General features: G+C 47.2%; 2 long non-coding RNA genes across 3 annotated transcripts; one reads left to right on the top strand and one right to left on the bottom strand.

The window, feature by feature from the left end:
• Positions 1-4,557: 4,557 nt before the first annotated feature.
• LOC109261557 (uncharacterized) lies at positions 4,558-16,416 on the bottom strand. Of its 2 annotated transcripts, none has more exons than XR_008422023.1 (2): positions 16,152-16,416; positions 4,558-5,346 (listed from the first exon to the last, which is right to left on the bottom strand). It is a non-coding gene; the product is annotated as an uncharacterized LOC109261557 (long non-coding RNA). The 2 variants fall into 2 exon arrangements; XR_008422022.1 differs by lacking the exon at positions 16,152-16,416 and adding an exon at positions 5,897-8,187.
• Positions 8,462-9,540, top strand: LOC128776902 (uncharacterized). The gene is made up of 2 exons (XR_008422024.1): positions 8,462-8,559; positions 8,674-9,540. It is a non-coding gene; the product is annotated as an uncharacterized LOC128776902 (long non-coding RNA).
• Positions 16,417-25,885: the final 9,469 nt, after the last annotated feature.

The following is a 25,885-nucleotide window of genomic DNA, read 5'->3' on the forward strand; positions in this document are numbered from 1 at the left end:
TCATTTCGTATAGTAAACTGTTGACGTTTGGGGACAAAGTAATACTAGTGCGCGGTGTATTATGTATGTTTTGTGACATTTGTGCGTATAGATACGTTAATGGTTTTTTTGAAGTGGTAAATGGGGGGCACATGGGTGGCTCAGTCAGCTAAGCATCTGGTTTTGGCTCAGGTCATGATCTCACGGCTCATGAGTTCGAGCCCCACGTCGAGCTCTGGGCTCACAGCTCGGAGCCTGGAGCCTGCTTCGCATTCTGGGGTTCCCTCTCTCTCTGCCCCTCCCCTCGTTCATGCTCTGTCTCTCTCAAAAATGAATAAACATCGTAAGAAGGGGGTTTTAAATGGTTTCTCATTAGATAAGTAACACCACATGCAAAACTTCAAAAAAAAAATCAAATAGTACAAAAGGGTATGCAGGGAAAGGTAAGTCTCACTTCTACCCCGGACCTTAGTGAGTCCTCCAACCTGGGAAGCAACACTGCCAGATTCCAGAATTATTCTGCGCATATATAAATGTAGCTAGAGATTTTTTTTTCTTAAGGGCAGACAGGAGCATGTTATGCACAGCCCTCTGTACTGTACTTTTCGAGAGTCTGTTATCTGAGAATCATTCCACATCTGTATCTGTGTCTGTGTGTCTACGTCTGTACCTACATCTACTTGGATGTCCTCTTGCTGTTTTCATGGCAATGTGATATTTCATTGAACGACCATGCCACAACTGCTTTAACCCCAGCGGATGGGCATGTGAGTCCTTTCCGTCATAGGTCCCGTTACACATCACGCTGCGGAGTAAACCCTCTTGCACCTGGCGTGCACGTGGGAGTCTACCTGTGGAGCAGCCGCTCAGTGGTCTGACCGGCTCCCGGGCCGAGCGCACACCGCCCGGTTGCCCCGCAGGGGGCGGCAGCAGACGACGCTCTCGTCAGCCCCGCGTGCCGGGCCCGCACCCGACTCCGTTGACTGCACTGGGTATTAGCAAACATCAGCCTTGACGGTTCAGAAACAGAATACTGTTGTCTGATTTTGCGTATTCGAGAAGCCCTTCTGGCATCGCCCAGCCTCCTCTTTCCCTTCCCAGGTGAACATGGACGACCGACCGGTTCGGACAGATCGTGATCGAAAACCGGCGGAGGCGACAGTGTGACCTGGCGGGAGTGGAGACCTGCAAGCCGTGAGAGTCACAGGTCGGAGAGCAGGGCGGGGACATCCTTTGGTACCCTTAACCCCCCAGGGAAGGGCACACTCCCTTCTCAGATCAGAGAATGTGAGAAGCCCTGTCGCGTGCCCACCTGAACAGGCAGCTGGGGTTCCACGTGGGCCGCTGGCTCGTCACGCTAAAGAAGTCCAAGACCTGGGCCGCCATCTTGGTTTGGAAAATACACATTCCCATTTCCCATACCTTATTAGTCCAAGTTTTCAGTGTGCATATTTGCAAACAACATGAACGTAGAGGGAACAGTAGGACGAAAACCCACGTCCCATCAGCCAACTTTGGTGACTCACATCTTTCAATATTGTTTTATTTATCCCCGTTTTTTGTCGGTGTTGTCATCGGAATATTTTAAGGCACATCCAGAGAGTATAGCATTACCCCCATAAAGACTTCCATGTGAATCTCCTACCAGTAAGCATTTTCTTCCCCCACCCCGGGATAATGGTAACATCATCATTGTACCTCACACAGCAGCCGAAACTCCTCCATAGCACCTACTCCACAGTCCGTGTTTGGATTTCCCCAGTTGTTTAAAAAAAAAAAAAACAGAAAAAAATTCTATAGGTGGTGTGTTTGAAACAGGATCCAAACTTGGTCCAGACTTTGCACTTGACACGTTGCTTACGTTTCTTAGAATCTGTAATAGAGAGTTTAAATATCTTTTATTTATTATTTTTTAGTTTGTTTGGTTTTCTCTTTTTTTTTGCTGAGGAGACACCACCCACCCCTGCCCCTATTAAATAGGTGGGATATGTCACATTACGCCTCGAACGCATTCAAACACTCTTGCTCACGGAGAAGTTCCTTGCTTTATTTCTCTTTAAATATACATTAGTGACTTTTCTCCCATGATAACAATGCATGTTCGGTGTAGAAAATTGGAAAAGAAAAAGAAGAAAGATGGGGGCTGGGACGGGCTTTTGAAAAAGGAGTCATCTGAGACAAGTTCTCATGTGCTCCAAGAGTGCCTTGGAGTTGTGCAACAGTGCCTCGTACCTTGCCTTTTCTCTCCGCTGCACATTCTAGAAAGAACGGCTCCTGTCGAATGGGTGGGAAACAACATCAGCCGTCGACGTGCTGGAAGCGTACAGCAGACTGCCTCAAGCTGAAGCGAGCAGGTGCGGATTGGCGAGAGTTAGTTTCACGGCGAACAATTCTGATTGATTAAAGGCATAACTGTCTTTAATGTAAACACAAACACAAAACAAACCTCAAACCTCCAACCCTCACTAGATATACTTGAACCATGTTAATCTGCTAATACAGGCTAAACCACAGCACCTTGAGAGGAACTCATTAGCCATTAACGGAGATAGGGTTTGTGCCAAAGCAGGTTATTTTGGTCAAAACGAGCCGTCACACCTGTCGCACTCCCAGAGCACCCTGTGCGGTGGCAATTCTGCACAATCCCTGTGTTTTGCAGATTTTTTTCTTTGAACTTATTTTTATTTTAAGAGAGAGAGCAGAGCGCGAGTGGGGAAGGGGCAGCGAGAGAGGGAGAGAGAGAATCCCAAGCCGGCTCTATGATGTCAGTGCAGAGTCCGAGGTGAGGGCCTTGAACCCATGAACCGTGAGGTCGTGACCTGAGCCAAAATCAAGAGTCGGACGCTTAACCGACCGAGCCACCCAGGCGCCTCTTTGTGTATATATTTTAAAGCTTATATTTAAATGCTCTTTTGAAAAAAATCATACAAGCACATGATAAAACAAAACAGAAGAAGGCAGTGTAGAGTACGAAGACCACCCTTCCATCCTGCTCCCCTCACCACGAGTCTCCCACCTTCTCTCAAGACACGAGTGCCCTTGTCTGTTCTTCCAGAAGTGAGCTACGCGTGTGGAAGCACGTATGTCCCCCACTTGCTCTTGACGTAGATAGTAGCGTACTCTGCACGTTATTTACTCTACAGTTTGCTTTTCGAATTCCACGGTGAGCCTTAGAGACTGTGCCAGGTCGGTGCACACAGACCCATCGCATTCTTTCAGATAGCTGCATATCCTCCAGCTGTGTGAGTGTGCCATAACCTCTTGAACCCAGCTCTCCTCGGTTACAGCTGTGATGCAGCTGTGAGGCTGCAGTCAATATTCTGGAACGTACATCTTTGTACATATAGGGTAAACTCTTAAAGGCAGAACTGCTGAGTGGAAGGGTGTACATTTTAAATGCGGGGTGGGGGGGGGCACCTGGCTGGCTCAGTCGGTAGAGCATGCAACTGACTCTTGATCTCAGGGTCGTGAGTTCAAGCCCCACATTGGGTGTGGGGCCTACTTAAGAAAGAAAAAAAAAAAAAGGAGGGGGCCTGGGTGGCTCTGTCAGTTAAGCATCTGACTTCCGCTCAGGTCACCATCTTGCAGTCTGTGAGTTTGAGCCCTGCGTCAGGCTCTATGCTGACAGAGAGGGGATTGTTGGGGGGGGGGGGGGGGGGCGGCAGGTAAGCATCTTCATGATGAAACAAGGCGTTCCTTGAAACTGGCAAACTCTTGAGGCCCCCGTGGATGTTCTAAGAAAGGGACAGGAGCAGACAGTTGCCACCTGCCTCCTGTGGGAATTCTGCAGTCCTCAAACTGCCTGCAAGGTTTGGGGCTTCAAGGGTTCAAGGAGGTTGTGCATATTTATTACTAACGTGGGATGTGGGAGAGAGAACACTGATGTGAAACCTAGTCTAGTTAAAGGTTATCGAGCCCAAGCAACATTTCTGAAAGTCTGAAAGTGAAGCTGAAATATACGATAAAAGCCAATGAGGAAATATTACTAAGAATAAGATTGTCAGGGCTCCTGGGTGGCTCAGTTGGTTAAGTGTCCAATTTTGGCTCAGCTCATGAATTCACGGTTCAGGAGTTCAAGCCCCATATTGGGCTGTGTGCTGACAGCTCAGAGCCTGGAGCCTGCTTCAGATTCTGTGTCTCCCTCTCTCTCTGCCCCTCCCCTGCTCACATTCTCTCTCTCTCTCTCTCTCTCTCTCTCTCTCTCTCTCTCTCTCAAAAATAAAATAAACATTAAAAAGAAAAATGAAAAAAAAAGAATATGATTATCTAATAATTCTTAAAAAAAACAAACCCTCCTACTCTTAATAAAAACTTCTGGTCCTTAAAAAAAACAACAACAACAAAAAAAACGTGCTCTTAGAATCTTCTACCTGCAGGTGGCTGTCATAATTTAGAAGGATATTCTGACATGGGCTGGCATAGCACCAGTTTTCTAAGCTATGCCGGCTCCTCTCTATGGGAAGAGACAGAAAGTCACCCGGGAGCAGATTGCTGGTCTTCAGGGGCTCAGGTGAAAAGACCTGCCGAAGGTCATGGAATGAGAAGCAAGGACACAAGCAAGGAGGCTTAAGAGAAACCTCAGTGCAGAAGGGTTCTGTCTTTCCCGGCGTGCTCTGGGGTGGGTGGAGACGGAACGGGGTTGAGGCCGAGTGAAGGGATGTGTACAAAGGGTCCCAGGCCTTCTGGAAGAAACCCCCAGCCCCAAAGTTAGGGAAGCCTGTGAGAGACGAAGTGCAGTGGCCCCGGCCGAGGTCCCTCAGGAAATATCCCTCCTGCAGGGCAGAAAAGTCCAGGCTGATCACAGGCCACCTCAGGGCCTCAGGGTGGTCCTGACAGGTCTGGTCACCGTCACTGAGACTCTAAGTCCTTCAGGAGCCAACTCAGCCCAGAAGTGGAGGATGATAGCATGAGAGGCAAGAAGTGGAAACTCTAGGCTGTTGCCGGCAGGGCCTGTCCCATCAAGGACACCGTCATAGCAGCGAGCGACAGGCCCGCAGCCTGCCCGGGACCCGTGACCAGGCTGCAGTGCCGGTGGACCGGCCAGGCCAGCCAGCGCCTCCCCCACCCCACCCCGACACCTGGCACTTGAAAGCAGGACAGCCCCATTTGAACTTCACAACATGACACCGAAGTTCCAGATCCCCTTTTTATCACCGTGCAACCCAACTGCTTTTCTTTCCTGCTCGGGACCATGCCGATCAGTCTCATCGTGTCTCAGATCATACATACAGACGTACGTACACAGATCTGCTTCAGTTCTCGCCGATGAGGCTTTGTTTTGTTTTCCTCTTTAAGCAAAGCACTTTAAGAAGATTTTATTTTGTTACCTGTAACAGATCTTCACTGAGGACTTCTGTTTTCTCAGCTCTGTGGGAAAAAATGAAAAGCTCAGAGTCAGAAATCCAGAAATGCAAAGGAACTCGTGAAATGTAATAATGACTATCCCAGAGTTTAAAACAAAACAGCTAGGGACGGACGCCTGGGTGGCTCGGTCGGTTGAGGGTTCAACTCTTGACTTCAGCTCAGGTCATGATCCAGGGTCGTGGGATCAAACCCCACGTCGGGCTCTGTGTGGAGGGTGGCGCCTGCTTGGGGTCCTCTCCATCTCCCTCGGCCCCTGTCTCCCCCCGTTCCCCGCTTGTGTATGCATGCTCTCGCTCTCTAAAATAAAAAAATAAAAAATAAACAAAACAGTCAGAAATGAATAATAACATGGGGAGAAATTCCACCAATGTTGACATCAGAGGGCTCCGTGAGCAAAACCAAAGAAAAAAAACCAGCAAACAAAAGTCTGCAAAGAATAGCAACCCCAAACAAGAACAAAGCCTCAAGACCAGTGGCTCCCAGACCTGGGCGTGGATAGAATCACGGAGGGTGGGGAGTGTGCTGATTTAAAATGCCAGTTTCCAGGCCTCACCTCTGTTCAAAAGCAGGTCTGGAACAAGATCCTGCTTCTTTAAGAGGCCCTTTCCTCCCAGAATTCCATGGCCGAGACCCACAGGCCACCCTTGCAGAAAAGACTGCTCTAGAGTCGCCTCGCTGGCTCAGTCGGTAGAATGTGCAACTCTAGATCTGGGGGTCATGAGTTTGAGCCCCACATTGGGCATGGAGCCTACTTCAAATAAATTAAAAAAATAAAATAAAAAAAGACCGCTGTAGAGAAGCCGAACCTTCAGTTTCTAAAATGATCATTTCTGAGCTGCACAGCCTTACTGAAACAAGTTTGTCACAAATCCAGGAACGTGATTCAATACTACACACACAAATAGTAACAACTGAGTACTCCTTCCTTCAGGCATCTCATCTTTACTTTAAAAAGAAACAAAGTATTTTCACAGCTTTCTCCCACTCATGCTTTCCAATTATCATTAACTATGTAGACCTTTCCAGAAAGCCGACCTGGCGGCCATCAACCGGCAGAGGAACATCCTGAGTTGCTCGAGCCTCAGTTGCCAGATCACGGTACTTTCCGAGGACTCCTCTGCAGTCCAAAGGGGTAGCACTGTTACTGTACGTAATACCCAGGATGATGGCAATCGAGGTGCCATAGTGGGACTTCTGGTTCAAACAGCGATTTAAGTCGAGTCATTTGACACCCCTGTAATCAAGTCATTTGATTACAAAGCAAATCAATGTATTTCTTATCCTTGTTTTCATTTTACCAACCAGACTCTTTGCTTTCAATTTAGAGGTACTTAACCTAAAAAGGTATCTGGAGACTGAAATCTATGTGGAACATATTATGCGAAAATGTTAACATACAGCTTGAAAATAAGTTGACACTATGTTTCCTGCCTTTATGGACACTCAGCCACATATTACATTGATAAAATTAATTTTAGAAAGAGATCCAATATCTCTTCTTAATCAGGTTTATTTCTGGGCTTTCTAGTCTGTTCCATTCATGTATCTTTTTTACGCCAATACCATCCTATTTTGATGACTACTGCTTTGCAATATACAGCCAACCCTTGACCAACATAGGAGTTAGGGGTGTTGACCCTGTGCAGTGAGAAATTGGCACGTAACTTTTAACTCCCTGAAAATTTAACTACTAGTAGCTACTGTTGACCAGAAACATCACTGAGAACATAAATAGTTGGCTAACATGTATTATATGTTATGTGCATTATTTAATGTATTCTTACAATAAAGAAAGTTAGAAAATGTAATTACTTTTTAAAATTTTTTAATATTTACTTTTGAGAGAGAGAGAGAGAGAGAGAGAGAGAGAGAGAGAGGGAGAGTGTGTGTGTAGGTGAGGGACAGAGAGAGGGAGACAGAATCCAAACCAGGCTTCAGACTCTGAGCTGTTAGCACAGAGCCCAATGCAGGGTTCGAACTCACGAACTGCGAGACCATGACCTGAGTCGAAGTTGGACGCTTAACCGACTGAGCCAGCCAGGCACCCCTAGAAAGAAAATGTTACTAAGCAAATTGTATGGAAGAGAAAGTACATCTACAGTATAGTACTGTAAAAAATCTGCATATAAGTGGACCCGTGCAATTCAAACCCACGTTGTTCAAGGATCAAGGAGTTTGAAATCGGGAAGTGTGACGCCTCCAGCCTTGTTCTTCTAGCTCAGGATTGCTTTTGCTGTTTCAGTCGTTTGTGGTTCCATGTGGATTTTACAATCGTTTTTCTTTTTTTTGTGAAGAATGCCATTAGAATGTTGATAGGAACTGTACTGAATCTGTAGACAGCTTTGGGTAGTATGGAGGTTTTAATAATATTAAATCGTCTACACCATGAATACAGGCTATCTGGGAAGATTACTTTTCGTGACGAATCATGAGTCTGGAATGTAACATACAAATTGGGGTGGCTCCTTCACACAAAGATACCCCCATTGGTCTATGCTATCCCCACCTTAATTTTAGGGAACCACCATGGTCCCTACCTCCCCCAATATGTGCTCCAAATGACTCGATCTTTCTCATCACTGTGTCTGGTCCAAGGCTCAGCCCTTTCTATGCTGAACTGTTTGGGAGTGTTCATCTTTACCAGAGAATGTGCCAGTAGAATTTTTACCCAGGGAAAGTCTAGCAATTACTCAGAATACTGGCCACGGTGCCCATTCAAAGAGTGTATTAGCCACAGAAACTTGGTTTTTACGGAGATGTGATTTTTTTTTTAAGTTTACTTATTTATTTTGAGAGAGCCAGGGAGAGTGTGAATAGGGGAGGGGCAGAGAGAGAGGGAGAATCCCAAGCAGGCTCCTCGAGATCAGTGCACAGAATCTGATGCAGGGCTCAATCTCACAATCTGAACCACGAGATCTTTCAACTGATCGATAACACAGCTTTATACATTAAAGATATTAATGCACCGTGGTGTCTGCTCCTGTTTCCAACTAGTCATTGGCCATAATTTTAATTATGAGATAGGCAGACAGAAGTTTAATTCTTGTGTGGTTAAGTTTACAATGGTGGTTTTATTTGCATGGTTATCTTTTATTGTTCATTCTCTGTACTTTTATGCCAGAGCATGAAGAACTTTCCATCTTTTCCTCCATTCTGTGGTTCTGGGTTTTCACTTGAAACTCTTCATCCGTTTGGAATCGACTTTGGCCCCTAATGGTGAGGTAAAATCTAACCCGCCTGCTTTTTCCAGTGCTAACCTGTTGTTTCATACTGTTTCCTCCCTGTCTTCTGACGCCCCCTTACCTCATGCCGCCTTCTTAAATCTCCCAGGGCCGGTTCCCAGGTGGTAGCAGGAGCCCCGTCTCACCAGCGTGGGAGCGCAGCCGGGAGGCTCGGGCGGCCAAGGTCAGACAGAGAGCTGGGGGACCACACGGACTCAAGTCCAGTTACTCTTTACTAGACTCCAGCTGCCCCACAGGAGTCTTCGTTTTCTTAAGCCCTCACCTGAAAGCTTTGAAAACATTATGGAACGGACTGACTATCAAAAGAAGCCGATTATTCAGGGAAAGTAATTTCATGGGATCGCCAGAGCTCATCATGGAGAATATCCCATCTCAGCTTTTCTGGGCAAGGCTCTCACAGACGTCAAGTGTGTGTTCTGGAGAACAGCGGAACACCACCCACCTACACGGGAGGTAGACACCTGTAAACAGCGCTTCTCCACAGATGTGTTTCTAGCGTGGGGGCCGTGACTACACATCTCTCCAGGAACTAGCCCGGGGTTCTTGTCCATGGGCTTGAAGAGGTCTGTGGAGTCCGTGAAATTCTCTGCCAATTTGTGTGTGTGGATGATTTTTTGGGGGGGAAGAGGCCGTCAGAACCTCCCTGTAACATCTACAGGGAGCAAGGTTTCTATTCCTAAAGACTGTTCTAAGAGTCAAAGGCTGCAGTTAAGTCCACTGCCCTGTGACCTGCTGATCACTTCTTCAGCAGTTATATTAACATATATTGCCGGGGCGCCTGGGTGGCTCAGTCAATTAAGCATCCGACGTCAGCTCCTGTCACGATCTCGCGATCTGTAGGTTTGAGCCCCGTGTTGGGCTCTGTGCTGACAGCTCAGAGCCCGGAGCCTGCTTCGGATTCTGTGTCTCCCTCTCTCTCTGCCCCTCCCCTGCTCACATTTTTTTTCTCTCTCTCTCTCAAAAATAAAAACCTTTTAAAAATTAAAACTAACGAACAAATAAAAACCTATTGCCACATAGGCTCCATTTCAAATTTCTCTTCCAGTTCCTTTCTCAGTCCAAGTGCTACCTCAATTCAGCATTCTGCCTTTAAGCCACACGCCTGCCAATCTTATGACTGAGCCTTGGAACAAAGGCTCAAACATCAGACACACTACAAGGTGTGTGGCTCCAAAAGCAGAGGGGAAATGCTTGTAGATTTCCACTGAGAACCACTCAGATTAGGACATTCGCACTTAAACACGACTTCACCTTACCACATTTCTGGAACGCCTAATTAGGGTGAAATCACACGCCCTTTAGACAATATTGCTAGAAACAATTATACAGCTACACATTATTTTCGAGTCTAACCAATTAAATGAGGGATGAAAAAGAAATTGCTGAAAGAAAAGGAAAAGGAGAAATAAAAACATAGATAATACATATGTAGAAATTCAAAGAAGTAACAAAAATGATCAGCTGTGACTAATTTAGCACATCTTTATTTAGTACATAAAGATATGGACAGACATTAACATCACTCACGTTTGCCAACTGAACTAATCAGGCACTCTTCCAATGACAACAAAGCCCTCAGGAAGCACAGAAAACCTTTGTGTGTAGAAAGAGATGTGCCAGGCTCATGGGAAAGGACATCAATCCTCCCCAAAGTTTAGTTCACAGATATGCCAGGCCATCAGTGCCTGGGATTTACTTATTTTTGGGTTCTCAGGACCCACCCCATAGCAGGGACCCACTAAATATATGGATTAATGTGCTCTCGACCAATCACAATCATAGCATTTTTCTAGGAACTAGAAACGATACCAAAATTCACTTCTACACAGAAATGGGAGACAGCAACTGAAAAAGGAAAGCCAAAGGAGCCCAGCTCTGCCAGATTGAGAACACATTACACACCCACAGTTATTATTAGCACAGTGTGGTGTCGGTGCGCACAAACACACCCACCCGAAGCCACGTGTCGATGAAAACAAAGTCAACAGAAAGTCGAGGCAGGTGTGAGAATTCTATGGTTCAAAAAAGAGAAGCATCTGAAACGAATGGAAAAGCGAATAATCACTGCGTCACGACTTCAGTAAATAACATCCAGACGTAACCGAATCACGCCAACCCCTCCCTTCTTCGCCCCTAAAGCCATGGTGCTAAATAGTTTCTCACGTCAGTCCCATGCCAAAATAGTTTCTCACGTCAGTCCCATGCCATTGTCCTGCTCTGGGGGCCATCACCTCTCCCTTAGGCTGCTGCTATCGCTTCCTGCTTCCTGACTCCCTGCTTCCTGACTCGACTTTCACTCGTGTCCCTTCCCCTTCCTCCACAGTCCTGGCTCACCTGCCACCACAGGACACCTCCTCAATCACCAGCTTGGCTTCCTCAACCTTCTGCACATATGGGCTCCCCCAATTCTACTGCAGTGGTCCTCAAACCACGATCCCCCAAAACTGGCCCGGAAGCTTTTCGAACAATGGTTCTCCACCGATGAGCACAAAGGCCGATCGATACTGCCCATCTCTAAGAGTCGACGTCCACGGCCACAGGTGTTCGTGTGTTTTAGCCCTGCCATCTTGGGGTTGTCTGAGGAACGTTACACATCCTAGCGTGTCCAAGAAGGTAAAAGCCGTGAGAGTAGTGAAAAGGTTCTAAGGGGAGATGAACAAGCATGATGCAAATTAAGGACATGAGAAGCTTCACTGTGAGAAATGATGCCTCCACAGATTTTCACAGACACATATGGGGCACATTCATTTCAACCTTAGCAGAAAAAATTAAAAACTGTCTATTTTGGGGAAAGATGGCTGTCAGTTATTATTAAGCAAAGAAAATAAGGGTACACTGGTTTTAAACCTTGTTATTAATGTTGATTTATTTTGAGAGGAGAGAGAGAGAGAGAGAGAGAGAGAGAGAGAGAGAGAGAGAGAGAGAGAGAATCCTAAGCAGGCTTCAAGCTATCAGCGCAGAGCCTGACACGGGACGGGGCTCGAACCCATGAACCGTGGGATCATGACCTGAGCCAAAATCAAGAGCTGGTTACTTAACTATGAGCCACCTAAGCCCCCTGATTTTAGAGCTTCAAAGCTTTTAAGAACCAACTTACTCTATCTATTGGATGGAAATGCATCCAGAGGCTTGTGAATTTAAACACCACAATTGCTCTGGACTTAAGAACATATGGATCTACAAACAGCCGTTAGTTCACTACCTCATTGGAAAATAAGAGCTGAACAGACTTTTTCCACTGCTAGCAATCAGATAGTGTTGCCTTTTTCCAATTTAAAGCAAACAAACAAAACATGAAGTTAAAGGACAAGATGGTCAGTGGGTTAGGTTTCCCCTGAGAATTTTTCTTCTCCCTGGGAATTCTCTACCACCCATCACCCCTACCTTCCTGTTCTCAAGATTATTCAGGTGTCCCACGTCCGAGAAGGCTTCACGGACCCCTGGGCACGTCTCAGCGACCCCATGCCAGCGCCCACGCTACATCTATCCTGCACCCACCGTACCTAGTGAAGTAGAAGTACTTTCGTGTTATTTCCCCAAGGTACAGACGGGCACGGGTTCAAGTGGCCAGTCCTGTCTATGCATCAAAGTATCCAGCGACCATGTGGCAGGTACCAAGTTGGTAGACTTCTAAATGTTCACACTGACAGGGAGCTGGTCATTGCTTAGAAGAATTTCTGTGCAGTTCTGAACATTTATTTTCATTTGAGTACCTGGTCACTCAGTCTACCATTTCTACTATAAACTCTTTAGGAGGCAGAAATTTAACGAACCCATTCAGAAATGATAGAAAAACTGCTAATGAAACATGAATGGAGAGATCAAGTGGACAACAGGCCGAAGTATCTCTGATAAGGAAGACACTTAAAAAAAAGAACTGTGAGAAAGGACAGAGAGAAACATGCTGGGACCAATCAAAAGGAAGGAGTCTCGGCAAGTAATGAATAAGCTGTAATTCACAGGGAATAGCAAGACTTCAGAAAGAGTCTTGAAACCTGGAGAGCTGAGATGAACTTAATATTGTTTTCGTGTCACCGGCTACAAAGAGGCTCCTCCTATTCAAAAGCAGTTTCTTCTATAAACCACAGGGTCGGTCGGATTTTCAACAGAATCCGCTTTATTTTCTGAATCTTGTATCAAACCTGTACCTAGTCGTGAATGCGTTCCCTCAAGATTCTGTCCCTGCACTCATTACGTAATGTACCTGAGGATAAGAACGTGAACTTGTTTACCTTGTCATGTATAAATAAATCAAGATGTGGCATTCATACTTCCTAAGGCCTGCTAGAATAAGTACAACCGGCTGTATTCAAATTATCTGCTTGCAGGTCTCTCTCCCCACTCAAATTCCTAGGAATCCGTTATCTTTTTCACCCCAGCATTTGACAGGTTCTCAGCAGACAGGTGTTGAACCGAAACTGGCGATTAAAAAAATGAAATTGACAACTGGCAATTAAATGACCAAATAACACATACAGAAAACTCATCAAGAAATACAAATATGGGACACATTCATTTCAACCTTAACAGAAAACATTAAAATAGGTAGATTTTTTACAAGACAGCATCTAATGTTACCAGCCTAACGGTGAAACACGACATTCGTCATATCACACACGGTGACATACGATCCAGTGTAAATTATCTGCCGCACCGTAACTCAATGACAGCACTATCGTTTCGAAGACAATTTAGCAATACTAGGACGACATAAAATGTCCTCCGAACGTCATGATGTCATCAGAAGAAAATAATTTAGAGAGGAATAGCTATGACCATTAAAATTTCGATTGGTCATGTCGGACCAAAGTGGAGGCCCAGATGTCCCACGTATGGATAAAATCCAGCTCAAGCTAGGTAAGCCGGTTGGAAGACAATTGTGAGTCCAGGTTAAAAAAAAAACCAAAAAACAGTTCAAACCTTAAGAGACTCTTAAATACGGAGAACAAACTGAGAGTTGATGGGGGGTGGGGGGGGGAGAGGAAAGCGGGTGATGGGCCTTGAGGAGGGCACCTGTTGGGATGAACACTGGGTGTTGTATGGAAACCAATTTGACAGTACATTTCATTAAAAAAAAAAAAGAAGAAGAAAGAAAGAAAGAAAAAACCCCGCAAGCTTGAACTAACTAAGGCCACCGAGAGGCAGAGACCAAGTCAGAGATGGTCCAGAGGCAGAGCTGCCAGATGGCAGGGAGAGCCTGGGTATAAAGAAGATGGAGGAGAAAGAGGGGGATCGCAGGTGACGGAGGAGATGCGGTTTCCGGCATTCAGTGCACCAGGGCGGGTGTCCACAAACTCTTCCTGCGAAGGGCCAGGCGGTAAATAGCATGGGCTCCGTGGGCCATACAGTCACCATGAGATCTGCTTGACTGTGCTGCTGCAGTGCGTGGCTGTGATCCAATAAACCTTTTTCACAAAACAGGCAGTGGGCAGGATTTGGCCTACAGGCCAGAGGTTGCTGACCCACGGCCTAAGGAATACAGGGAAAGAAGGCCAATTTGAGGATGCAGTTCATGAGCTGAATTTCAGCAGGACATTTAAATAGAGAAGTTCAAGGCAAAGATCAATCTGGAGATGAAGAGATGCCAGGACTAGAGACATAAAATTAAGGAGCACCCAGAGGGGGGTCAGTCTTGATCAAGCATCTTGATCTTAAGCCGAGACTCTTGATCTCGGCTCAGGTCACGATCTCCCGGTTTGTGAGTTTGAGCCTCGCGTCAGGCTCCACCCTCACAGCGTGGAGCCTGCTTGGGATTCTCTTTTCCTCTCTCTCTGCCCCTTCCCTGCTTGTGTGCGCTCCCTCTGTCTCTCTCTCTCTCGCTCTCGCTCTCTCCAAATAAATAAATAAACTTAAACAAAAAAGACATCAAGTTGAAAGTCATCAGCCGTGTGGCGGTAGGTATGGGGCTAGGACCAGGGATACGGTCTGAGAGGACAGAAGATGAGGCACACCTCCCAGTCCAAATACAGGGGCGGACATGCAATGGCACTTCAGATCACTGTGGCCCTGGAAAGGCAGGGACATTATAATCTAACCCCCCTTAACTCAAACTTTTTAAAAAAGAGGGCCCTATTTTCACTTGGGGTTCTCATTCCCTTTTCCAAAATAAGTAACATTAAACTTTCAAATTCATAGAAGAGAACGAAAACTTCCCACTGGCTAGAAAATAAGGCAGTGCTCCAGTGTTCTTTTCTTTTGAAATATTTTACGCTCCAAAATTATATACTAGGGGGTATAGCTCAGGAGTAGAGCATCTGACCGCAAAATTATGTGACATATACGTAAAGCACAACGAACAATGATAAAGCAAACGTCCCATCCCCATCTCAAGAAAGCGTTCACTACCAAAACACCACGGTCCAACTTTTCATTCGGTAAGAATCAGTCTCGCAACCGGAGGTCAGAGCAGGCAGCCCAAGGCCAGATAAAGCTTGCAGATATATTTTCTCTGGCCTACGTCCAGCAGTTTCTTTTCTTTTCCTTTTTCACTGCTGACACTTAAGTATCGATAAACTTCACGAAAAAATCAGCGTTCTGGAGTATCCTTAAAAGTGGGAAGGTGGGTGTTCCCTGCACCCACATTCACCATGTCAACAGGTAGCTAGACTTGCCAAGAGCAAGCAAGTCCGTGCAATGAGCTAGTTTTGCTATTCCTCGCCTCTCTCTACTGCCTTACATCTACCTTCCCTTCGCTTATTAATTTTACCTGCCTGGCACTTGAGTCTGTGTGACCCCTAGTTACAGAACATCATTGTGGTTTCTAACTTTTTGGAGTAAGGAGACATTACGTAGAGTAAAAGGCAAAACAACAAAACAAAACAAAAAACAAAAAACCATCTCAGACTCTCTCAATAGGAATATTACTACTGAGTAAACCAGCTCCATAACCCCTTATCCATCATTTTGAAATCTAAAAAACAAGGTGTTTTGGTAACTTATTTGGTAACAAAACTTGACCTGAACTAATATGAAACCATTTACAATCTTTAAGTGTTCCATTTAGCATGAAGTACCTTTATATTTTCACTCTAGAAATATTAACATATTCAACGAAGGGCTGCTGACCCACACCATGGATTATACAGTAACAGCATATGTACACTTTTCCTTTTCTAAAATCTGAAAAAGGGGCGCCTGGGTGGCTCCGTCGGTTAAGCGTCCGACTTTGGCTCGGGTCATGGTCTTGCGGTCCGTGAGTTCGAGCCCCGCGTCAGGCCCTGTGCTGACAGCTCAGAGCCTGGGCGGGGGGCGGGGTGGGGGGGAGGCCTGGGGAAAGCTTGGGTCCAGACCCCAGAGGACGATGCTCAGCGGGGCCGGGACAATGGGCGGCGGGGACCCGCGCGGGGGGCGTCCCGGGAGGCCGGCCCGCCCCGCTGTTCCCGGGCGCTCGGACGGTGGCTCTGAGCTGGGCGCCTGGCCGCTGCGTGGCCCAGCCCTCCTCCCTGGCCCGCAGCGGACCCGGCGCAGAGCGGGCGGCAGGGCGGCCGCGCCGGAGCGCGGGGCCACTACACCGACCCCCAGTCCCCGGCCCACGCGCTCACCGCCGGCCCGGCGCGGCTCACTCACCTGCCCGCAGTCTGGCTGGCCAGCTACTTCATGCGGTTGAACGGCAACGACGGCCCGCGGAGCTCGGGCCGGGCAGCTCGGGGGGGACGGCCTGGCGCGGCTACATCGCTTCCAGGCCGAGGCGGCGGCGGCGGCGGCGGGGGCGACAGCGGCTGAGGCGACTGCGGCAGCTGCTGCTGCGGTGGCTGCGCAGCTGCTACTATGGCGGCGGCGGCGGCAATGGCTGCTGCTGCTGCTGTTGCTGCTGCTGATCCCGGGCCGAAGCCCCGCCCTCCCCGCCTTACTTGCAATGGTACCGCAAGCCGGGGGCGCGCGGGACCGGGCTGGGAGAGGAGCGCCTGGCTCCAGCGCGGCTTGCAGCCTGGCCCCTGCCGCCCGAGCCCCCTCGGCCCCACCCCCCCCACCCGGGCTGCACCGCCGAGCGCGCAGAGCCCTGCGGCCAGGCGCCTCGGTCCTGACTCCCCGCCCCTGCTAGGCGGGGCGCCGGTGGGAGGGGGCAGCAGGCGCCAGCGGTGTGACCCCATGGTCCTGGCGGCCGGGAACAGCCACACCCGGGCTTGGGGCACTCTGGGCAGGGGGCGGGGACCCGCGGGGGGGGGGGGGGGTGGGGGGGCGATGGTGGGAGAGGAAGAGGAGGGGTTGGGGTACCCGGGAGCCTCCGGATGCCCATTTCATGTCAATTACCAAAAAAAAAAAAAATTGTTAAGTGGAAACCACAAACTGCAGAGCGGTGTGTGCTTTGATTGGACTTCCCAGGAAGGTCCAGGGCGAGTGGCTTTTTCCACCGCAGGTGCGCACAGGCACCTGGGGACCGCGAAGGATGCCCGCGGGGCAGTGGGGGGAGGGTAAGGGGGCGGAGGGCGTGGGCAGGGGTCCCGGAACCTAGTAGCCCGCGCGCGGTGTGGCGTTGCCTAGAAACGCCTGGTTGTGATTTGATTAGTAGCCTCGCGCAGGCCTCCGTTTGGAGACACTTAGCGGGACTGTCCGACTGCGCTGGACGCTTTTTGCCGAGCGGACCAGGTCAGTTCTGTGACCCGCAGCGATGTCCTTTTCGTTTGGTGGCCTGGGCCATTCCCTAGAGCAAGTGGGTGGCAGTGTGGCTTCTTTCACTGACCACATCTCTGAGGTCATCAAAGATGTGAGGATGGAGGGAACCGAAAAGGTGGGAGAAGGACCTGACTCTGACCGAAAAGAGAGTGAAGGGAGTCGGGAAACCTTAAGATGGGAGAATCAGAGACTTAAACGTCTTTGTAGTCATCTGGAAGAGAAGTATGAAGCCTCGGAGCTTCAAATAAAGCGGCAGACTCTTAGCTACCGACATCAGCTACAACAGAAAGAGGTAGAAATGAAACTTCTTAAAGCGAGACAGATAGGGCTCAAGAACCAGTTGCTGAAGCTCCAATCAGCCCTTCGATCAACCACAGCGTCACCTTCCTTGGGTTACGGTATCAACTACTTTGCTTCAGCTTCCCCGGGGGATGACCTGGACTTTGCTGACCTCATTTGGTCACAACAAGAAATAAGCAGACTGTCAAATGAAGTTTTAAGACTGGAGGCTGAAGTTAGCCATTGGAAGCATTTTTCCCAGACTTCAGCACCGGGAGCGAATAGCGACGAGCAAAATGAAATCTACAAACTGCAGGTTACCATCAGGGAACTTGAACAGAATCGAAATGAGGCCATCGATGACCATCAACTTGAAAAGGCAGTACTGCAGAACGTCTATCAACAGACACTGGCAGAAATACGTCGCAGGTACCATCAAAAGTCAAAAGGCTATGAAAAAAGAATCAAAGAACTGGAAAATCTGTTAGAGAAGGACGACTCTGGAATCAGAGCAGCTGATGAGTCTGTCATTGAGGATATGCAAAACACCATTCAAGTGCTACAGACTGAAAAAGTGGAGTCTACCAGGAAAATTGAAGAACTTGAGGACACCGTAAAATACATCAATAACAAATTATCTTCGGTAGAAAGTGAGAGAGACGCTTTAAGGAGAGAATGGGACCGGATCAATGAGGAAAAGAAAGAAAGGATTGAAGAATGTGAATCGCAGCCTTCCGTTTTGAGGCAAAGTGACACAGTGACGGAAAAGGAAAGAGTTCTTTCCGAGAGTACAGCAGTGGAAGAAGTGTCTGGACCGCGGCAAGTGCTGTCCGATGCGGAAAAGGAGATGACGCCACGGTGTAGCTTAACCCAGGGTGACAATCTCATTGGAGACGATCTGAAACTTGAAGGGCGAGTCTACGTTTTAGAACAAGAAAACTCATCAGGTCAAGGACGGGAAGCACTTCAACTGGCACTTTGGAAAGTGAGCCATGAGCCGGAAGTGATTGAACGTACGGCTCCAGGAGGTGTGAATTTGGATTCAGAAGTAGAGCATTTCAGATGTGACTTGGAGGCCGACGGACAAAAATCCACTCAGGGTAGGACCGAGAAGGAACTCCCAACAGCAGAGCTGGGGCAGCTCGATGGACAGAAACAAACTACACGGCCCAGGGTTTTGATGAAAGGTCAGCTATCAGAACAACAAAATGAAGGCAACGGCATCAACGGCAAAGTGGAACACGATCTCAATGATGAAAAGGGAGCTTGTCCATTTGAAGATGAGCAGATGGACATAGCTGAAGAGTTAGATGCGCAAAACGAAGAATCACCTCAAAGTCAATTGGCTGTTAATGATTTGCATCGGTCAGATCCGTCGCAAATACGTAATTTAAACATCCCGAAGGAGAACGCTGAACTTAAGGAACATATTAAACAAGAGGAGGAGGAATCTGCTAGAGCTGAGAAGGAGCCAGCACCGTCTCTTAATCAAGACTCTGACAATACTGTTGAAGATGACTCACTTAAGGGGAGGGAAACGACGGTTAGAAAGTTGCAGCAAAGCCTTTCAGAAATGGAAGAGCTGAATGGCAATTTAAAGAAAGCTGCTTTCAATCTCAAGGTGGAAAATGGAAGGTTGGTTTTGGAGCTTGAAGACGTAAGACGTCGGCTGGAAGAAACTACTGTCTGTAACCATAAGAATTCTCTGGAAACAAAATCTATTACGCGGGCCTTAAAAATAGAAAAAGGACAGTTAATAGTAAAATTGTGCCGGGCTGAAAAGAAGCTGTTGGAGAAAACAGCCAGGTATGAGCAAGCTATTAAAGAACTGACCAACACGTATAACTTGTCTAAGTCGTCCTCCCAGTTAGAGCAGGAGTGTTTAATTCAACGCAGTCAAGAGAAAGACGATGAAATACTACAACTCAAAAAGAGTGTTGAGCAGATGGATGCCGACCATAGAGAAACTAAGGAAATGCTCTCCTTTGCTCTGGAGGAGCATAAGCGATTGACACGACTTATTAAAGAGAAAGAAATCTGTATTGAAAAACTTGAAAGAAGGCCAGAGCTCCAGGAGCTATTAGAGAAGTACGGCCAAGTCTTAAGAGAAAACGAAATTTTACAGCAAACCGTGGAGGAGCAAGACGTTTGTCTTGCATCCACGAGAGAAGAGAATGAATTTCTGCAAGACGAACTGGAGTGTCTGAGAGAAGACAGCCAAACTGTACCTGTGGTCGACCCGCAAACGCAAGACCGTATCATGGAACTAGAATGCGAGGTGTATGAGCTGAATGCAGAAAGAGTTCGTCTGGAAGACGAAATCAAACAACAACAAAAGATCATTGAGGATCAACGCCAGGGTAAGCTGCAACGGCTTCGTGCTTTACAAGACCAGAAACGGAAGTTAGATGATCTCACACGCCAGCATGAGCAAATGAAGTTTAAACACGCTCAGCTCCTTTCAGCGAAAGATGAGATTAAGATTTTGCAGAACACAATAGAGCAAATGAAAACCCGGATCCTTCAAAAACCCAGCAAGTACATTCCTACAAAACATTCTGATGTTTTCCAAGTAACAACGATTCAGCATCTTCATGTAGAAAAGTGGAAGTGAAAAGCATTATTTATCTAAAGCTGAAAACTGAAAGATCAAGTAAAAGGAACAAAAGGACAAGAATTGGAGATTAGAAATAAAAAAAAAAAAACATAAAAAAAAAAAGAATTGGAGAATAAACTCCTCACTGAAAAGAACATCTGATTAACTGAACAGATTGATCGATCACCCATCCAAAGATGAGACTGGTAAACTCACTCAGATTATCCGGCAAAAAGATTTGGAGATAGAGGACCGCCCCAGCAGGACATCTGTGGCTTCCTACAACCAGAATGTGGCAAACCTTCTGCAGCAATTGGAAGATATGCTTTGGAAAGAGAACAAGTATTAGCTGTCTTACAGGAGAACTAGGGAAAACAGCAATCTGAACAGAGAGTATCACAAAATGCCAGATAGAATTGTTGCCAAAGAAGCATATCTCATGAAGCTGTAAGATGAAAAGATTCACTAGAATCGAATTCACTATAATTCGATTCACTAGAATTCGATATTCACTAGAATCGGTCCACCTGGACCGGAAACGGATGGGTGTGGGCATCATCTTCTAAATGCTGTGACTGACACTTTACCCACGTACAACACCATTAATACTGTCACCTGGGAAGAGGACTGACCTGGCAAAAGACCTTTCAAAGCAATACAGGATTCTTAAGCCACAGAGGAGACAGTACTTGAAAGAAACCAAGTCACTATGCATGTGTACCTTATCACAAAATGGCCTTTTGCGAAATGCAATATATTTATAGTTTTGGTTTAAGTTAAATGAAAATATTTTTCATGTTTGAAAAGACTGTCTTTTAATGACTGCAGAGGTATTCACCAAACTGAAAACAGTGGCTACTTATGGGGCACCTGGGTGGCTCAGTCGGTTGAGCGTCCGAAAAAGAGCTCAGGTCTCTAGGCAGGAGGGAGCAGGAAGAAGGAAGTCAAAAAAAGGTGGGTTGCTTATTGCAAGGTTACTTTCCTTTAAGGGGATGGAAGGGGCTTATCATGCAGACTACCTGACTCACGATGATCAGGCTATTCGAAGGTTTAAGGTTCCCTTTCTGGGAGAGCCAAAACTGTAATTAAGTTAAGCCTTAGTTTGGTGCAGTGGGACTTAGCATAAGCGACTCCATTCTGGGTATGCTGTCTTGTCTTTAACACTCTCGAGGTGGAAAGAACCAGCACTGGAAAGGCTCGCCCAGTTGCCACTAGAGAAGGAGGGGCATCTGCTTCAGGGCTCCGCACTAAAGCACCCCTAAAGCACCAGGGGTCAAGTGGGGCCTTAAATACAGTCTACGCTTTCCTTACCAAAGCACATTCCCTGGTTCAGGGCTGAATGTGCCAGGGGAAAGAGGCACATTTTCCTCCAAGAAGGAGCCCTCCCATTGCCAAGCTGTGTGGCCATGGGGTTGTGTCCATGTACCCAGAGGGGGCACATCTTGCAAGTCCACTCAAAGGCATTATATAAGCTAGCAGTAAGCCTGAGCTGTACCACCCCTGCACCACTGTGGCCCCTCAGATCTCTACTACCCCTCTGAACATGGAGGACAGGTTCCTATGGACCCCATCCCCGAATCAGGCTTACCCTGACAGGTCATCTGAAGAGCAATCTTCTGTCCATTATGAATCACGAATCATTTGCAAAATAGGAAGCTGCCTAAATGCTGGCATGAGCTCCCTGAGAATCACTGGATGAGGCAGATGGTTGCCAACGAAGGTAGGATTCGGCCATCATGGATTCAGTAGGCCTTCAAACGGGGTGCCTCAAACAGGCTTTGTTCCCGCGCCAAGGCTCCAGCTCTAAATGCTGAAGCACCTTCGCCCTGGCCTGTCCTTGTTGCTTACAGAGCCGACAGAAGCCCAGCTGTGGATGTTCAGGGACATCTTTGGGCAGAATACCAAGCCTCGCAGCAGTCAGCCCCTGTTCAATTAAGAGAAGAGAGGACTGATAAATGTTCGGTTTACTTGCATCCCCTCCAATATCCAACACAAGGGAGAGAATGATCTAATATATTCTGAAATAACTTAGACTCATTAAAATCGAAAAGAAGAAAGAAGGGAAGAAAGAATTCTGCAGCAATGAGCTGACACAGAGAACAGGGATTTGGTGACTTCACACAACAAGCCAAAGATGGGGCTCAGAAAAGACAGGAAACCCACTCAGGATACTTAAAAGTATGACCGCTCAGCTAGCTAGCTAACCAACTAACCAGACAGGCAAACCGGGACCAGGAGATCAGTCTCAAACACCCTGTGAGGTGAGGACGGATGGTTGAGTTCTGTTCTCAATGTTAAACCCGAATGAATTATCCTGGAGGAGGGAGAACTGCTATCCATTAAACAAATAATATGCTGATAAAAGAGCTGTGTGATGAGAACAATTAAGCACATTTATTCAGATGCTGTACACACATTTCATGCCCTCTGTTCAAGACACAGGCTCCTCATCTGTCACAGTCACACAGACGCGATGTAGGTACTTGCTCTGATGCCAGCAGATACAAAGCCCCTCTCCCTCGGCACGCACACCACTCACCCGACACCACCTAGGGAAAGGGCCTCCACACGCCGACCCCACATGCACCTTCATCCATTCCCCCGCCTCAGAGCCACACATACCAGCGGCCAGCCTCTTCATGCCTAGCAAGATGATGGAACATTCTGCAAAGCTGGTGGGGTCACTCCACTCCTCAGGAAGGTGCCACCTCCTGTGGCCTTGTGTGGCCCCTGGCTTGGGTCATGGCACTGCAAGCACTGCTCTGCTCCCCCGAAGGGTGTAAGGACCCCGTTGACCTGAGGCTCCAGGTTGGCCATCCACAAGTCAGTACCTGTGATCTATCCTAGGCTGTGAGGACCCGGGGAAGACACAGGAAGACACCCACTTCTGTCCTCTGGGAAGTCCTGCTGCTCTGTTCTCTGTAAAACAGAGAGTTATAAATGCAGAAGGAACCAGCCAGACTGGGGGTATAAACAAGGGCAGCTGGCCGGGTGGCCCCCTGTGAATGAAGCCCTAGAGTATAAGAGAAGCTAGAAATAGGATTTTCAAATGCATGCTCCTCATTAAAAAAAAAAATGCTATCAGGACACATGGGTGGCTGTCAGCTGAGCGTCTGACTTCGGCTCAGGTCATGATCTCAATGTTGATGGTTTGAGCCCCACATCAGGCTCTGAGCTGACAGTCCAGAGCCTGAAGCCTGCTTTGGATTCTGTGTCTCCCTCTCTCTCTGCCTATCCTCTACTCACAATCGGTCTCTCAAATAAATAAATAAATAAATAAATAAATAAATAAATAAATAAAATGTTGAAATGAAAAAAAAAAAATTTTAGAAATGCTATCAAATTCTTTACATCTCCCCTTTTCCAAGATAAAACAAATCTATCTGCAACTTGGTCTGTTGTCCCAAATATCTGGTGAATTATAGCTTTTGCTGTACTTGAGGATGCTGTTTTGGTTAATCTTCATCATCAACAGCTCTTCTGGTTATTGCACGTGTGCAAAAAATTCATGGTCACAATGTTTCTGATGGGGCTTTCCACACATGACAACTGTCTTGGACCTCAGCACAGAAATAATTTTCATGCTAACCTGTGCTCCTTCCAGGGTTTTCTTGTTCTCTACCCCCAGTGTACCCACCTGTACCCTGGACTCACTGCACTGACCTCATGGTAACACAGATGTTGATGAATGATGGGGCCTTTTACACTTTACAGGATTTGTTGACTGTCATCCACCCAAAGAACCTTCTCAAACATTTGTCATACAGAAGGTCCAAAGAAGAGCTTGACAAGTTAGGGGAATGTCTAAGGAAGGTGGCCTTATTAAGTTCCAAAAAGCCTTCTAGGGTGGCATTTGCTTTTTCTGTTCACAATACAGTTCTCAGTTTATTGGGCTGAAATATGGTCCAGAATATGACATCGGACCCATTTCTGAGGTGGACTTACCGAAGTAAAGGCTGGTATGGAAGGTGTAATTTCAAAGCATTCATTTACGATGAGAAATACAATTGTTCATTCAAGCCCAATGGCCAGCACCGTCTTTACGGTAGAGAAAGCCACACGGGAAGCCAAACGAGAACTAAAAGTTTGCCGATGGGGGGAAAAAATGAATTTGATTAACCTCAAATGTAGTAGCTACGTTGAGTTTGGCCAGAAGCCAGGGCCTCTGGCTTCTCATTCATCTGCTAAATGTCACCATGGGTGCTCAAGAGAAAGAATACTGTAGGCAAAATCACACTTTGTACTGAAAGGCTTGTGTCCCAAATCTAAACCGTGTGGCCCATTTTAGAGGCAGGCCAAGGTCCTACTCCAGGGTAAGCAATTCTTCCTCCCTAGCCTCTTCTCTCACATTGACTGCTTGATTTGGGGGCTTGTGGAAGACCCAGAGACACAGCACTCGAGTTCCCCTTCAAAAGAAGCAAACTGCCGTGGCAAGAATAGGAATAACTGACAGCCTCCATCCGGCAGCTCCTTCCAGGTACTTAGATTTGAACCAAAGTAACCCTTTTTGTGGGTTGGTCCTTGGCTAAGACTGAGAAGTATGGCAGTACTAGGGGCTGGTCATTTCTGCCCAGTGCAGGACTCCTCTAATGGGCAACCTGGGCTCTGGAGCACCCTATACTCTCGAATTCCCCTGGGATTCTGGACATGCTGGACATTCTGGAGAAGAGACGGGAACTCCTTGAGAGGAACAAGACATTGAGAGGATCCAAGGAAGAGGTGACCTGGGCTTGCCTCTCTATATCCCCAGAAGGATGTGCCGGTGTCTCGGCTGCAAAGACTCAGACCTCAGTGATGAATAGTGTCTTTATTCCAAAGTCCTCTGCTGTGATTGTGGTGTCCTGAGCAGGTATTTTTCCAGTTTCAGTGAAGCAATTCCTTCAAGAAACAGTCCAATGGTATTTCCAAATCCTCAAAGCTGGGTAACCAGGGGGATTTTATTACACATATTTATTCTACAATCCAGCATCTCACAAGACATCCAGAAGCTTCTTGTAAGCTGCCTCTCCTGCCTCCCAGGCAGAATTCTCATGTTGCTTCTCAGACATTAAAAATAAAATGAAAAAGCTCCTGTTGTGCAGGATGAAACCTTCTTAGCTGAAAGGTTCCTGCTTCCACCCCGGCCAGTTGGTAGACATGCCTGCCTTCCACCTCCTTCCTGTCTGTGTAAGTCCCCTTGTGGCTGGGAGCCTTTCTCGGCCATGGTCAAACCGACTTTCGATCTGCAAGGCTGAGCCAATGGTTGAAATGTAACACAAAACTACCCTCCTTATATTTTCATTTCTATTAGACCTTTATAATGATTCCTTCTTGAACTGAAGCTTAAATGGCTAAAGACTGATCATAATAGAACATTTAATTGTTTACTTGTCTAACTCTCTCAGCCCTAATCAAATATGGTTTTTTCACTGAGCAGCTTACATGGTGTGTTTTTCCTGTCACTGAAGAGAGCAAGGGGGCTGAGGCAGAATTCAGATGAGCCCATGCTCACTTGGTGTTCTCATCCTATTCATTTTTCATCCAACAGCGAGGAACAGAGCCCTCTGGAGGGAGAATCAGAGTTCTGGGGAACGAGCTTTTGGACACGATCACACGCAGGTCCTCAGAGAGGAAGAAGGCGGCTGAAGAGGAGTTACCAGAGACCCTGTCACCCTGTGGGGATTCCTAGAGGGGGTGCGGGCTCTGGGTGTTAAAGGCTGGTGTTGGAGCCGCCCCAGTTCCCTTTCTTCACACACCCCCTTCTCGCTGCCTATGGTGTCACCTCCGTGCCATCACCCAGGTGCACACCACCCTCCCCTGTCACCAGATCATT

Source organism: Panthera pardus, unplaced genomic scaffold, assembly GCF_024362965.1.
Source record: "Panthera pardus isolate Hobbes unplaced genomic scaffold, ASM2436296v1 HiC_scaffold_132, whole genome shotgun sequence".
Lineage (NCBI taxonomy): Eukaryota > Metazoa > Chordata > Mammalia > Carnivora > Felidae > Panthera > Panthera pardus.